Consider the following 16,510-nt stretch of genomic DNA (forward strand, 5'->3'; position numbering starts at 1 on the left):
AATTTAGTGAAAAATAAAATATTATTAAACTAAATTGAGGATACGTATAATTAAATTTTGGAGAAATATAAATATAAACCTAATATATTAAAATTTATATTTAATTAAATATATATATGACAATATTTAAATTTATTGTTAAAGTTTATTAAATAACAAATTTAATTAGCATATTTTATTTACAATTAATTATAATGAATTAATCAATTTATAAAAATAATAATTAATGATAGAATGAATGAAATTTATTCATTGATTATAAGAATAATTAAAGTTATAGTTATGCCACAACAATTGAAGTGGTGGAGTGGTAATGGAGTTGGACTAACATATATGATTCTATGGTTCGAATCCCATTGGACATGAATTTTTTAGAATAAAGCTGAAAATTTCAAAAAATCGGTTCCCGATCAACCGGCCAGTTCATCCGGTTCAAAACGGCTCAAAACACTGACCGGACTGAGCACCTGTTCGCGGCGGAACCGGTCCGACCGGCTTGTCCGGTCCGATTTTCAAAACATTGTCCACAACCTTCTGAATTTACCGGGAACCAGATGCTATTATTCATTTTATTTTAATGATTTTAAAATTGAATGGGTCACCTTTGTCATGTCACTAGGAATTTCTTTTTATGGAAGAGAATGAATTCTTGGATTTCTCTCCTATTTTGAGGCTTCTTTTGACTTTCACTCCAAACTTTACTTTAACAAGAAGATAATCTTAATGCGTGTTTCATGTGGATTAGGGGCGGGGCATACATGATGATTACGATTCCAAAGTGTACGAAATTAATTAGCTATTTATCTTTATCATTTGTAATTGTGCTTAGATGACATCAAAACTCTGTAATGATGAAAAATCAATTTCACCGAACACATATTATATTAACATTGAGAGCATATTCTGAATAAGTATTAATGTTTGGTTTTATTGTACTGTATCAATCAATAATGATTCAATACAAATGAATTATTTGGTTTCTAATTTCAAGTTATTTATCGTAAACTTGTTGCCTACTCCACCGTCAAACTTTTATCTTCTATTTGTGTCAAGACGACACAATAAGAAACTTAACACTATTCTAAATGAGTATTTGGTCTTATTATGTCAGTCAATAACACTATCCGACACGTGTAAATTGTCTGACCCAATTGAAGGTTTCGGATTTTAAGCTATTAATTCGTGAGTTTAGAGCATCTCCAATGCTGGCGGACGTCAAATAGCCGTCAAATAGCCTTCACACTGCCACATCATCAGCACTACAATTCTCCTGCCACATCAGCTTGCCACATCAACTGGACATCAAATAGCCATCAAATAGCCTTCACACTACCTATCCACATCACTAATAACAATTATATAATTTAATTTACAATTGTATCAACATACATAATTTAATTTACGAGACAAATACGGAAAATTCGAATAATAATATTAAAATTTAAAAAGTACATTACTTTTAAAAAAAAGTACAACAATTTAAAAAAATTACAAAAAGTAAAAAGTACATTAATTTAAAAAAGTAAAACAAAATCACTCATCGCCGCCGTCCTCGTCTCCGTCGTCGCCCAACGCTTCTTCACTGCCGTCGCCGCCGCCTCCGTCGCCACCTACGCCGCGGCTATTCCCGCCGGTGTCCCTCCTCATCGCCTCCAGTTCTTCACGCTGGCTCTGGAGCAATACGCGAAGAAAATCCTTCACCTCGGGTCCACCGCCGCTTGGAAGTCGGCTAAGGTCTTCACCATTTGAGCGCGCGTTTGTTGGCGCGCGAAGAATTTGAGCTCCTCGGTAGACCTGCCGAGGGGGGATGCCGAATGGACATCCTGGGAACTCGGTGTGCCCCCCTCGCAACCTGCTGCGCCCGCCTTTGCCCAACCGGGCGAGGTCGGCGACCGAACGACCGAGGAGTCGGGACCTCCTGGGCCGTCTCGGGGAGGTCTGACGAACCACCGCTGCTGCCGCTATAATCTCCGGTATAGTTCAGTCTCTGCCTCTTCGGCCAGCCAGCGTCGACGCCTGCCCGGAATTTCTCCGACTCGTTGAGCACAACGTAGCAGTTCCAGTAGGTGAACTCATAGTACTTCTTATCCGGATCGGGGTAGGCTCTTTCCGCAATCCTCCTGCAGTCTTCCTCTGTTTGGCCACTGGTCTGCATGCGGAGGGCGTTGGCGTACAAACCCGAAAATCGAGAGACGCCAGCCCTGATTCGGTCCCAGCACTTCCGGACCTCCTCCCCGGTGCACGGTCTCCCTTCAGGGCAAAATGCCCTGTAGGCTGCAGCTATCTTCGCCCACAAGTTGACGATCCTCTGGTTGTTTGAAACGAGAGGATCGTCGCAAACACTCACCCACGCCTTGGCAACCGCAACGTTCTCCGCGTCCGTCCACTTCCTCCGGCCCCGGATTTCGGCGCGGGGCTGCGACGACTCGCCGACCTTCTTCGCCTTGCCCTTCTTCTTACCCCGCCCTACTCCCTGGCTTTGAATGAGAGTTTCAGAAACGTCGTTAATATCAAACCCAAGTCCGCTAAGGAGAAGGTCTCCGAATACTGTGCATCCGTTGGGGTCGATGTGTGCGAAGAACCGGTGGAAAAATCAAAAGTCGGCCGATAGGCGTTGTCCCCCCGTGCGTCGCCTGCGACTGTGGAATCATATGTTGCGCCGGTGGCATCATCTGCTGCGCCGGTGGCTGCATGCCGGGTGCCCACCCCGGCATCATCTGCATAGGGGGCTGCATGCCGGGTGCCCACCCCGGAATCATCTGCTGCCACGGGTACACGTTGTAGTACCCGCTCATTGGAGGCCAACCACCTCCCCCAGGAGCCGGGGAAGTATGGGACCCTGCCCCGGGAGTCGGGGGCGTCTGAGACCCTACACCGGGAGCCGGGGGAGTCTGAGACCATCCCCCGGGATTAACTGGAGTACCTTCGTAGTTGTTCTCCATTGCTCGTTATTGATCTTGTACAGAAAGTAAGGTAGAGAGAGAGTACTCGTTAAAACAAGTGGTGCGAATGAAAATGAGGTTCAACGCGCGTATATATTGTGTTTTGCGAAAAAAAAAAAAAAAAATATTTAAATCCGACGCCGGTTTGGCGCCGATCCGGGAGCCACAATGGCGCCCGTGAGGATCGGCGTGGGAACCGGCGTCAGCGCGGGAATCGGCATGGCGACGCCGATTTTGACGCCGATTTCGCCCACGCCGGTTCCAATGGTTCGGCGTCAAACCGGCGTGGGCGAAAAATCGGCGCTCCGGTGGTGACGCCGACCATTGGAGATGCTCTTATAGCCTACTCAAAAAATCAAAGATACCAATTACCAAATGTTAAGTTTTATATCTTAATGATAATAGTGATTAGAACTTGATTTTAGGTTAATTAGGTTGAATTTGGTGTGATGTTAGGAATGAATGAGTGGTCCGGATTTAACTAATAATTCAATCAAGATTCATATACTTCGATCGATAAGGAATTTAGTAGTAGTCGATATGAATTTATTCTAGGAAAATAAATTAACACGCACCAAAAACAAGGGAAAATTTTGCCTATTAATGAGAGAAAAAAACCATGGGTGTTTGAAAAGAGTTTGCCCATATTTCACCCCATGTATCTAATGCGTGCATTTCTTCTGTTACGAATGAGGTCATCATATCATCTCAAAATAGCAATTTTTAACAGATACATCTTATCAAATATTGAAACACATCATTATATTCCATGCTTTTGACTTGGTTTTGGATCATCATGCACGCCACAAGAAAACATGTCAATACAATTGGACTTTACGTATTTGAAGGTATTTATAGTTTTTTTTCAAAAATAAATCTAAAATAACTTTGTTTGTGGGTAACAATCAATTCTTTTAATTTAGTGGGTAACAATCAATTTCCATATTCACTACAAAAAATACGCTAATTACCAACGGAAAAATCCGTGGGTAAAATCAATGTATCCGTTGGAAAACTGTGTTTCTAAGGGATTACCAAGGGATACTAGACGTTGGTAAAAGGCACGTCGTAAATTTTTTTACCAAGGGATATTTGCCGTTGGTAAAGTTTCCAACGACAATTCCCTCGGCAAATGTTGGTTAGGTTTAGGGAATTACCAACGGCAGTTATCCGTTGGCAATCTTGATAAGGTTTTTCAAATTTCCCAACGGCACCTTTCCGTTGGTAATATTCCAAAAATTGTATTAGCACCATTTTAATGTTTTTCATCGTACCTGTACACAGCATCATGTTTCTAGCAGTAGCTATACAATTAATTCAAGAACTAATAAATAATGACCAACAAAATGAGAATCATGATAGATAAACCTCAAAAGTATTCGTCAAAACATAACCAACGTATGAATCATAAAGTAGCTAGTTTAGAAGTTAGTTTGTGAGACATCAATTTTAACTAGTAGCATCATCAGTCATCAGCATCAACGTGTGACTTGATTGTTGGGGTTGCTTGGACATAAACCGCTTCATCACCTCTTCCATCTCTAGTTTTTGCTCGCGTCTTTGCTCAAGTAATTCTTGCTGCATTTGGCCCCACACTTCTTGCTGCACTTCATCTCGTATTTGGTCTCGAATGGAAGGATCCGAGTAGGCTGAGTGGTGATGACCAATCCCTACTACATTTTGTGTCAAGTTGTTACACATGAGGCGTTTTACAAAATCAACATTATCAAGTCCCTTCTTCACAACAACAGGTCGGTGGAGCCGGCAAAGCTCCACCCCAAGCCTAGTCACCACTTTCTAACACTAAGGCATGCTCTTAAATAATGAATACAATCATGGCCACCAATTGAGACATGTTCAAAGATAACAAAGATCATTTCAAAGATCTTATGCTATTGTTGTACGAGTATGATTTTATTAGCATTCAGACAACAAAGATCATTTCAAAACATGAATAATACACAAAGATAGAACAGCTGTAGAAAATCTTTAGAAAGTCAAAATTATGGTGTCAAATATACAGATTATAAATCAGAAAAAAGTCAGCAATGTAGCTTTATACCTGCAGCATGTAGGTCAGCAATATAGCTCTATACCTGCAGCATGTAGGTGACAGTCTCAAATCCTATAATAATTCCATTAAAACAGAGATAAATCACAACCAACCACCATAATAAAACAGTTATCATAGTGTCTTTTAAGACTGGGAGAATACAAAGAATTTAGGATCAGAAAAACATGGTTGATAAGTCCCAATTTTACATTATACTAGAATTTTTTTGAAAAATATCTCAAACAGGCATTTAAGTAGTCTGAATTAATCTAGCACTTCTTAACCTCTCAAAATTGCTTGATCTCTGAATCAACATACATACTCACTACATGAAGGTTAAACACAAAGAGGGAAACTTGATAACAAAAATGTAATGAAATTTAGAAAACTTACTCCTTATCTGCAATATGAATCGTGGAAACCAAATCCACCTGCACAGGCCAAAATGTCCATCAACAGACCGCAAAATCCATCAAGAAGAAGGGGGAAACAAAAATATTATCTGCAAAAAACAAATTTGTAAAAAAAATAGAAAGTTTACTTGGAAAAAAGGTTGAAAAAGGGAGTAGGAAACTTCTTGCGGTAGGTGAGCAGTTAACTTTGGTGTTCAAAGATATTTGATGTATGCATAGAGCAACCTGAGCTAAGTGACCACAATACAACCGCACGATAAAGCTCAATTCTACAAAGATTCAGTTCCAAAATCTACATAACTTTGTATAGAGATTCAGCCGTTTACATTCAAGCTATTATGATGTCTCAAACATACAAACATTACAAGTCGAGGAAGAAAAACAATTTATGTTTTCCCAAAGTTTTTGAGATGAAGAAATGGAAATGTAGAATCCATGAACAAGAGATTTAGACTTTAGAGAGGGAGATAGAGTGAGAAATGTACCACTTGTGCTGGACCGTTGGGCCTTCTGAGTTGGTGTCTCCAAAACCAAAAAAAAAAGTTTATCCCAAAACCAACACTAGTAGTTCATGATTTAACCCAAAACCAACACTAATTCTGAACCAGAAACCAAGTGCAGCAAACGGTAATTGAATACTTACATATAGAAAATAGGTAGATGCAGACCAACACTCGGACGGAAATTGAAACAATTAAAGCAGAAAAATGTGGTTATGTAATCCGCCGTTTGTCACCAAAATACCACCAGAAGGGAATAAAACTCTTCGCTCTTTTTAATCAGTATCAAAGTCAAGTTCAATGCTCTTCCAGTTAGTGACCTGCTCACAGAAATTGTCAAACTCAATTAACCATTTCTAGCACAAGCCAGCAGTTATTAATTTGCATAGTACTCGCTAATATGAATTATTTCAGACAGATGCATGATGTTGGATTGACGAAGCTTGAATGATTTATGTTATCCAGCAAGTTTATATGGAAAATCATAAATATGACTTGCAGAGTTAGCCAAATCAGGTTGAAAATATTGTGCAGAACTAGAACCTTTCCCCCGCTTCATGAATGCGTAGGACTCCCACAGCAAGTCCCAGACCTGTATATTGATGCAATAAAATAATCTCAAGTAGATTCAACCAGTGTTGTCAAAATGTCGTTTGGGTCGCTCGGGCCGCCAGGGTCGCAGCCAGCACCGCCCCAACTTGGGTGGGTTGATCGAGATACGGGGTCGCGGCTGGGGCGACGGGGGCAATTGGGTCGAGCCGGAGTCGATACTGTGGGTCGCAGTCAAGTGGAGAAGAAAGAAAATAGAAGATGAACAGTCCCTATAATATTTAAATACTCCTATACTAAATGGAATACAACTTTTACTCTCCTAGATTACATAAATGATTTAGTGGTGCAGGGCTGCTGGCACGTTTTCCTATAGTAATTAATAGACAGTCTCTCTTTCTCTCTCATTACTCATAGACATAGTAATATTTAACACATTCTCCATCTCTGTCTTACTCGGCTCTCCATTTCTAACAAATGTTTAATTAATACTCCCTCCGTCCCCTAGTAGGAGTCGCTCTTTGACCAGACACGAGTTTTAAGAAATGTAGAGAAAAGTTGGCTGAAAAAGTTAGTGGAATGTGAGACCCACATTTTTATATTGATTTTATAATAAAATGTGAGTGGAGTGAGTTAGTGGAATGTGGGGCCTGCTACCATTTATGGTAAAAATGAAGAGTGACTCTTAATGGGGGACTACCCAAAATGAAAATTAGTGACTCTTATTCGGGGATGGAGGGAGTATTTCATAGGCAATTATGCATCTCTCTTTCTTTATAAGCTGATGTTATATAAATACATTACCTATATTATAATAAGAGTACAAACCTATCTACAACTTAGTTATATTAATAGGGTGAAATGGTAGGTCAATAAAAATAAAAGTTCAGCGTGTTAGTGTTATGCAATTTTTGCACTATTACCAGATACTATCAATTTTTCTTGTCTACTTTATAGGCTTATCCAGATACTATCAACTTTTTTTTTATAAATTAAAAATTGTACTTTTATCGTCAGAGTATCATATAGTGAATTGTACAACAAATCATTGGTCTATAAAAGAGATTTGCAGAGGATCTTTGTCACACCCTCTCAATAATGTGATTTAAAACAGACTAAAGGCTCATTTTGGTCCTTAACATATTGCGATTTTTTTTTATTTTGGTCCAAAACATTATCTTTTGAATTATTCGGTCTCTCACAAATAAAAACGGGTCACATTTGATCCATTTTGGACGGTTCCGTCAAAAATTTGACGGAAACCTTAACCCAAACCTCCCTCACCACCTCCGCCACGGCGTCCACCTTCCATCATCCCTCAGCCTCACCCACCGTCGTCACAGTCTCATCCCCCAGCCTCACCCCCTCCTTACATCATCTCCCTCACCACCTCCGCCACGACGTCCACCTTCCTCGCCTCGCTCAACTCAGTAATCAATCCCCCGTAGACGCCTTCCGGTGTTGCCGCAACCACGATTTGAGAGGAGGAGGTGGAACTGCGGCGGGGGGAGGCAGTCGTAGCGGAGGGTTCCTGGATGACGGCGAGGGCGAGGGGGAGGTGGTCGATGGAGAGGTCGAGGGTGAGGGAGAGAGAGAGGAGGCGAGACGACGAATTGACCGATTTTCGAAAGATTCAGAAATAGGTAATTGCAAGTGCCGCAATCGGGGGTGTATTCGATCGATTTCATCTCCTGGAAAATTAGCGACGACGACGCCTTCCGGTGTTGCCGCAACCACGATTTGAGAGGAGGAGGTGGAACTGCGGTTGGGGGAGGCAGCCGTAGCGGATGGTGCCTGGACGACAGCGAGGGCGAGGGGGAGGTGGTCGATGGAGGGGTCGAGGGTGAGGGAGAGGAGGCGAGACAACGACTTGACGGTGAGCAGCAGCGACAGAACACCGAGAGTCGGAAGCCGGCACGTTTCCGTCCAAATTTGGAATTTTCGTCAAATTTTTTACGGAACCGTCCAAAATGGACCAAATGTGACCTGTTTTTATTTGTGCGGGATCGAATAGTTCAAAAGATAAGGTTTTGGACCAAAATAAAAAAAAATCGTAATATGTTAAGGATCAAAATGAGCCTTTAGTCTAAAAAATATATAAATGAAACGAAAATACTAACTTGTACATTATGTTGTGAGTGACAACTAAAACCTTCAACTAAATTCATCAAATTGGCCTCGTTAGGCGATGATGTTGACCTTATGTAGTGGTAGTAACCAATAGATTCATACAAATAATTGAACCAGAAATATCTCCTTGAGTCATAAAAATATCAAGGGACAGTCACGGTATATTTTATGATGTGACCAGTATTAGAAAAATGATCACATATTTTAATTAGATGTCTTAACAATACAACTTTATGATTCAAATTTATCAATACAATGAATCGCGTGAAATTAAGAAGAGAGATCCAAAAATCCCAAAAATAAATAGCGTGGGCGTGTGTATAAATTTGGAAGATGGAGTGAGTATAAACCAGTTGATATAAGGAAAGAGTTATCATAAAAATGTATCCCAATCTCTAATGACTTATCACAGTTGCTTATATACATACGCATACGTAAGCAAGTTGGAATAATATTTTAAAATCAAATAATTCCCAACAAGTCCAAACCTTTCCCTTCCCCCCTTTTATAATAAATCTCACTTGTTCATCTTCATCCACAAACACAGGAATCTCCTAAAACCTAACAATGGCTGCGATTGCAAAATCACTGCTCTTCCTCTCGCTCTTCCTCGCGCAGGCATGCGCCGCCGACATGTCGATCATCTCCTACGATGAGAAGCAGCTGATGGCGATGTACGAGTCGTGGATCGTGAAGCACGGCAAGTCGTTCAACGCCCTGGGCGAGAAGGAGAAGCGATTCCAGGTTTTTAAGGAGAATCTGAGGTACATCGAGGAGCAGAACGCCGTCGAGGGGCGGACCTACAAGTTAGGTCTCAAATCGCTTCGCCGATCTGACCAATCAGGAGTACCGGAGGATGCATCTCGGGACGAGGCCGCGGAGGCTCTCCGCGACGAAGAGCGATCGCTACGCGCTGAGAGGCGGTGATGTCTTGCCTGACTCAATTGACTGGAGGACCAATGGCGCGGTGGCTCCGGTGAAGGATCAGGGCAGCTGTGGTAATTCATTTCTTCTTTTTGATTGTTGAAGTTTTGATTGAACCATGTGTATGTGTGTGTGTAGTATTATTCTGATTGTTTTGATTCGTGTGGCTTCCGGAATTTACAGCAGCTATTATGATTTACTATGTGTTTTTTAATCTAATTTTTGAGCTCTGATTGAACCATCTTATATATGAGTGAGGGCCTGATATATGTGTTGGATGAGAGGAGTGAAGAAAATGGTTGTTTATGTCTGGTGGCAAATTGTCAGTATAAAAAAATAGAAATTGGTATATATAATAAAGTTCTCTGTGATTTTTTTTATTTTCTATTTAAAAAAATGCATTAGAAGAGTGTGCTGTTGTTTTTGTCGTCTATAGGATTGTAGACATGAACAACATGTCCTTTTATTTTGGAGTAACTAAGAGCATCTCCAGTGGCGGACGTCCGGTCGGACATCCGGTCGGACGTCGCGACGGGCGACCCGGACGTCCGGTCGGACATCCGGTCGGACGTCGCGACGGGCGACCCGGACGTCCGTCATTGTGGCGTATGGGGTCGGATACGGACGTCCCGTGAGGACGTCGGGTGTCCTCGGACGTCCCTGCGACGGGCGGGCGGACGTCCGCCACTGTGGCAAGGGTCGGACGTCCCGCTCGGACGTCCGAAATTTTTTTATTTTTTTTAAACCCTATATATACGGCTCGTTGAACTTCATTTCATTTGCACCACTTGTTGTTAACAAGTTTCTCTCTTCTTTTACTACAAATTTCATTTCTACTTTTAATGGAGAACGATAGGAACTCCCCGGCCACGAGCGAGTCGCAGACTCCGGCGTTTCCCATCGACCTGGAGGGAAACGCCAGCGGAAATGCGACAACAGTACCGGGAATGGGACAGATGGGTGGGATGGGTGGGATGATGTCCCCTTATATGTACAATTGGATGAGACAGATGGGCGGTATGGGTGGTATGATGCCCAGGGCAGCCGGGATGGGGGGCATGACCCCAAATATGATGGTGCCGGGATGGGGATGGGGGCATGACCCCAAATATGATGGGACAGATGGGTGGGATGATGCCGGGGATGATGCCGGGGATGATGGCGGGGATGATGGCGGGGATGATGCATGTGGGAGGGGGTGGCAGGGGCCCTGAACCACTAGCGGACGATGTCTATCGGCCGGTTGTGGATATGCAGTCTACTGATACCCCTTCCACTTATGTTCCGGATACTCAGTTCACCGGCATAGACACTTTCTCTTTTGAGGAGTTGGGGATATCTCCAGTCAGGCAGACGCCCGATGATATGAGCGGGGGCAGGGGGAAGGGACGTGGCAAGGGCAAGGGGAAAGCCCCAGGGTCTTCCTCACGAACGGTGGCAGAGGAGGAGGATGAGGAGACGGGAAAGAGGACGATCTGGAGCCAGTGGGAAAACGTCGCGCTTGCGAAGGCTTGGATTGCAATTGTCGAGGATCCCTATGTCGGTGCCAACCAGCATATTGACAGACTATGGCATCGGATCGCTGAAGCCTACCACACACACAAACCGGCTAGTGCGAAGCGTCGCCTTCCCGAACAGTGCCGGAAACAGTGGGAGCGGTTGAGGCCTAAGCTTAGTCGATTTGCTGGCCTCTACCAAAACAACCTCCGCCAGGCAAGCAGCGGTATGTCCGAGGAGGATGTCCGGAATCGTGCCTTTTCTCAGTACCCTGACAGAGCCTTGAAATTCAAACAATTCGACCAGTGGGAGGCCTTTCTCGTGGTGAAGGATTCCCCAAAGTTTTGTGGGGGAGTCGAATCGGGCTGGGCGAAGCGGACGAAGATCAACGCTTCCGGTGAATACAGCAGCAGTGCTGGTTCGCACGAGCTCCCGGAAGCCGATGAAGTGTCCCCGCTACCGCAATCAGACTCTCGCCGTCGTCGTCGCCCGGTTGGGCAAAAGGCTGCGCAACGGAGGGCTAGGGGAACCAGCAGCGGTAGCGGGTCGTTCGAGGTTGAATCGGAGGCCCCTGCTCCCCAAGAAGATATCGACCGCCTCGCCCGCGCGCAGTTAACGACAAGCTTGGTCCGGACCATGCATAGGTAGCATAGCACGACCGATCCGCTGTACAAGAGGATGCTGAAGGATGTCATCGATGGATGTCGGCGCGATTTGGGGATGCCCCCCATTGGAGATGATGGCGCCGAGCTTAGCGGAGGGGACGACGGGGGCGGCACGTGCGACGGTGACGGCACGGGTGACGGCACGGGTGACGGGGGTGGCACGGGCGACGAGGACAGCGCGGAGTGAGCCGGGCCCATTGGATTATGTATTTTTCTTTTTTTGAATGACTATGTATTTTGCTTTTTTTTTCTAACTATGTTTTTTTATGTTTTATGAATATGTATTTTTGCCCGTATTTTGCTTTCTCGTATTCCGTGTCAAAATTATATTTCCGTTTTTACGTAATTAAATTATTGTGATTTTTTTTATTGCGGGATGTCCTAGTGGGAAGGGCGGACATAGGAGGGGATGTCCTAGTGACGTGGCAGTGGGATGGGAAGTCCTAGTGACGTGGCAGGAGGTGTTTTTGGGATGTCCTAGTGGATGTCCTAGTGGGATGTCCGCCCACTGGAGATGCTCTAACAGCGAATAAGGGGGATTCTCTTTTTTGTGATGCAGTTTTCCCGTTTGGCGAATAAAAACAACACATTGAAATAATGGATTCATGTTGTGTTGCTTACAATTATTATCATTTTACAAGTGAGCATATAAAGGTTGAATCTTGATGGCTGTTCCTGTTCAGTATGTAAATCTGTTTCCCACGTCTACTTTCGTGCTATTAGAGTTTTGCAAGTATCATCCATGAATCGGTTTTCTAGTGACATTTTAATTAAATATTTATGGCTTACAATATCTGTTGATTTGTTTTATTAGGCAAAGACAATGAATTTCCTTGTGCAAGGCATGCCTTCATTTTAATATTGTAATCAAGAATCTTGATAGAAATTATTGAATTTTATAGGAAGCTGCTGGGCATTCTCTACAATTGCTGCCGTAGAAGGTATCAACCTCATCAAAACTGGATCTTTGATCTCACTTTCGGAGCAAGAACTGGTGGATTGCGATACGTCTTATAACCAAGGGTGCAATGGTGGTCTCATGGATTATGCATTTGAGTTCATTATAAAAAATGGTGGGATTGACTCCGAAGAAGATTATCCTTACACGGGAAGGGATGGCAGATGTGATACTTACAGGGTTAGTCTTAAACGTTGATTCTTTGTTGGCAGTTTCTTTGAGCTAAATCAGCACTCTAGTTAGTTTTCCTGTGGACCTAACGACGTCCCTGGTAATTGATTTGTAGAAAATGCCAAAGTTGTGTCGATTGATGGTTATGAAGACGTACCTGTAAATAATGAGAAGGCGCTGCAGAAAGCAGTTGCCAGCCAACCAATTAGTGTTGCCATTGAAGCCGGTGGTAGGGACTTCCAGCTCTATCAATCAGTAAGTTCTGCCATCAATGGCACATTAATGCCTAGAAAGTTGCTACAATCCCTTTTCATTAGTTGGAAAAATTGTACTACTATAGTAGTTCAAAGAATTTTGGACTGAGTAGTGAGTACGTGATCTTGGTCTTACAAATCACAGGGTATATTCACTGGGAAGTGTGGGACGAGTTTGGACCACGGTGTGGCTGTTGTTGGGTATGGCACTGAAAACGGAAAGGACTATTGGATCGTTAGGAACTCTTGGGGTTCAAGCTGGGGAGAGGAGGGGTATCTTAGGATGGAGCTCAACGTTGCAGCTAAGACCGGTCTTTGTGGGATTGCCATAGAGCCCTCGTACCCAACCAAGACAGGTGTAAACCCATCTCCTCCATCCCCACCCCCAAAGCCATCAGTCTGTGACGAATACTATGAATGCCCTGAGAGCACGACCTGCTGCTGCGTCTATGAGTACGGAGAGTACTGCTCCTCATGGGGATGCTGCCCTCTCGAGAGGACCACTACAGCTGCTGCCCACACGAGTACCCTGTGTGCAACGTGTATGCCGGCACCTGCTCAATGGTGAGTTGAATTGCATCTCTGTTTTGCTTTTTGTCCTGATATACTTGAGACACGGATTGTTGGCTTATATAAAATGATTCAATGTGCAGAGCAAGGACAACCCGCTCAGCATGAAGGCGATGGAGCGCGTTCTTGCCAAACCCATTGCCTTCGGTACACAAGGCCTCAAGAGTGATATTTGAGATTGAAAGAAGGTGAAAGAAGGCAACTGAAATCAGAAGGTGTATGGAAGCTGTGGTTTGTACCTGATTCTCGATTTGCTTCAGGTTTGAACCTTGATAAAAAACAAAGCAGAGATTCTTGTGTATAGTTGGGTATTTGTTTTATGATTAAGATGTAACAATTCGCATAATTATTATAGTAGTACCTTTTCACTTCGTACATGGATGATTATTTATCAAGTTTGCTCCTCCCATTTCTCCTATTCCTCAATATTGTTCTCTTATTAATTTATATACTAGAAATTATTGATTTTGTAAACTCACACAAGTCGGAACTGAGAAAATTAGCACGTATTAGTTTCAAGAAGTAGATATAAATAGTACTTCGTAGTTGAGCATTTGTTAGCATGGTAATCAAGGGAGATTCCAAGATTTAGCATCTCATATTCTCAATTGCTTGGTTTTTGATATACCTGTGCCGTTGCCTAACCCTTTTTCCATTTCATCAAGTCGCTCGAAGGCGAGCTATAATGCAGTGGGAGGGGGAGGATTAGCCTAATTGAAATCACACATGTCAGATTTAAAAACCAAACAACAAATAGAATTAATTAGGGCAGTATGCATGAAATTGAGTAAATGAAATATATGAATGTCTGGGGAAGAGTTAGAAAAATGATACAACATGTTTACATGTGTAAACTTAATTGCTCTCAACTTGATCAGTTTGGATGACGTAAGTATGATGGAAATGCTCAATTTAAATCCTTCTGTAAAGTCTCTCTAAAATGTGAGTTATAGACAAAGTAGAACACTTTCTACTATTTTTACTAAAAAAAGAGAGGCTACCTTTAATATTTCGATGAAAACTGCACAAGTAGTAAGGACTAAAGACATTAGGACTTAACCATTTGAGCCACTTTTTCTTTCATTTCTCAAACCCGCCCTCATCAAACAAGGCACCCCCCCCTATAAACCAAGTTGAGCCTATATATATACTTTTACCCGTCTTTTGAAATCTAAAACCCACATTTTTACATTTCATAAGCAATGAGAAAAGGGGTCGAGAGATGGACTATTTCAAAAGGAAAGGGAATAGCGATAGAGGGGTCGAAATAAATTGGGTAGCCAGGTTGATCAAGTTAATCAGTAGGTTTGATCAAGTAAAAAAAAGAGTTGAAAAAAGGGCAGGAGAGAAGTTTGTAACCTGACCCAGTAAGTCGATAGTTAAGAAATAAGCTAGGAAGTTAAAGGCTAAGGTCGTAGCTTGACCAAGTGAGCTGCCAAGTGGCAAAGAAGTAAACCCAGCTTGATCCTGTAAAGTTGTTCAATCGTGGTCTCTTGACTCAAGCTTTTCATTTTCTTTTTCCAGTTTTATATTTTAAATTTTAACCTAGAACCCCTAGGACCTTACCTAAACACATTACTACCCTAAGCCCCATTACAACCAAACAATGACCTTAAGGAACTATCTTGTGCAATCAGACTCGAGGTATTAAATGTGCAGCAATTACTGAGTCAACAGTCCTAACATCTCTGGTGAGAAATGAGTGACTGAGTGAATTCAACAGTTGGTTTAATTTTGAGCTATCTTAACGAACTGACACCTTGATAAAGTGAACGTGAAGTTTATTCGGGTTTATGCATCTATGTGAATATGTGTCTATGTTTTGAGTCTTGTGTTTTGATTCTTCTTCTTTTACTTTCTTGAACGAGAAACCATGCCTGAAATTTGTCTTATTCTCTTTTTCTTTTTTATACTTGAGGACAAGTATGTTTTAAGTGTGAGCAGTTTGATAAGGCCTATTTCATGCATCGATTGAGGGGTAAAATGTAGGCTACTTTAATCAGTTTCACGCGGAAATCGAGTGTTATTATGCAGGAATGTTGCTTGACCAAGGACAGCAAGGTCAAACTGATCATGTTGGCGCAGAAGGCGAAAAAGGCCCAAAACAGTTGTGAGTTGATCAAGTTGATGTTCAAGCATTTAGCCGGGGACCACTACATCGCAGAAGAGAGACACGTATAGCCGATGCGCTGGAAAGCGATCCTCAATCGGTTATCAAGGAGCACTGCGAAACAGAAAGGGGACACGTATAAGCTGACTCGACGGATAAGACGCGCAATTCTAGCAAGGACTAAGATTCTCTACCAAAGTTATTATCACAGCTGGAAGTTGTTATGAAGAGCATATAAATAGAGGACGGATCGCCATAGAAAAGGGCTGGGTTCCTTTTATCTTCTTTTAGTTCCTCTTTTTTTTTAGTTTTCTTTCTTTACATTTTAGGAGTTAACGTTCAGTTTCGTTTAGAGATTTAGCAATGGTTAGCTAGAGAGTAAGAAGGAGTGCGACAGAAGGGAGCGCGATAGAGAAACCCAGATCTGATCGGCGCATTTCAGTTTCCGACCGAGGACCTTTTGGATTTATCACTTTCTTACATTTCAGTTCTAGTCACTTAGTTAAATTCTGTGTTTGTTACGTAGTTGAAAAAATAGTTCTTGTTTTTGTATAATGCACTTTCCAAGTTCTGTTTCTGAATACTGTTTCGAATCAAAGTTATTTGTTTTCAGAAATCCTCGTCGACTGTTCTAGCTTAGTTTCAGTTTTAAATTCCCAGATCCAAATGTTTGAACTTGCATAATGTTGAATGGCAAAGTAATTCGTAGATTCGTAGCATGCTTAAGTAGTTAAGTCATTTATTTCAGTTTGTCGCTTACCTGATCAGTTCACT

General features: G+C 42.5%; 1 long non-coding RNA gene and 2 pseudogenes across 5 annotated transcripts; 2 read left to right on the top strand and 1 right to left on the bottom strand.

Moving 5' to 3' along the window:
- The window catches only part of LOC121758920, a 126,407-nt pseudogene that overhangs the window by 51,979 nt on the left and 57,918 nt on the right, over positions 1-16,510 (top strand).
- Positions 4,278-6,837, bottom strand: LOC121758933. 5 transcript variants are annotated; one of them, XR_006041582.1, is made up of 5 exons: positions 6,452-6,837; positions 5,537-6,228; positions 5,389-5,426; positions 5,005-5,038; positions 4,278-4,615 (listed from the first exon to the last, which is right to left on the bottom strand). It is a non-coding gene; the product is annotated as an uncharacterized LOC121758933 (long non-coding RNA). The 5 variants fall into 5 exon arrangements; XR_006041583.1 differs by having other exon boundaries at positions 5,005-5,067; XR_006041581.1 differs by having other exon boundaries at positions 4,278-4,612; positions 5,389-6,228.
- On the top strand, positions 9,148-14,044 carry LOC121758932 (annotated as a pseudogene).

Source organism: Salvia splendens, chromosome 12, assembly GCF_004379255.2.
Source record: "Salvia splendens isolate huo1 chromosome 12, SspV2, whole genome shotgun sequence".
In the NCBI taxonomy this organism is placed as follows: domain Eukaryota; kingdom Viridiplantae; phylum Streptophyta; class Magnoliopsida; order Lamiales; family Lamiaceae; genus Salvia; species Salvia splendens.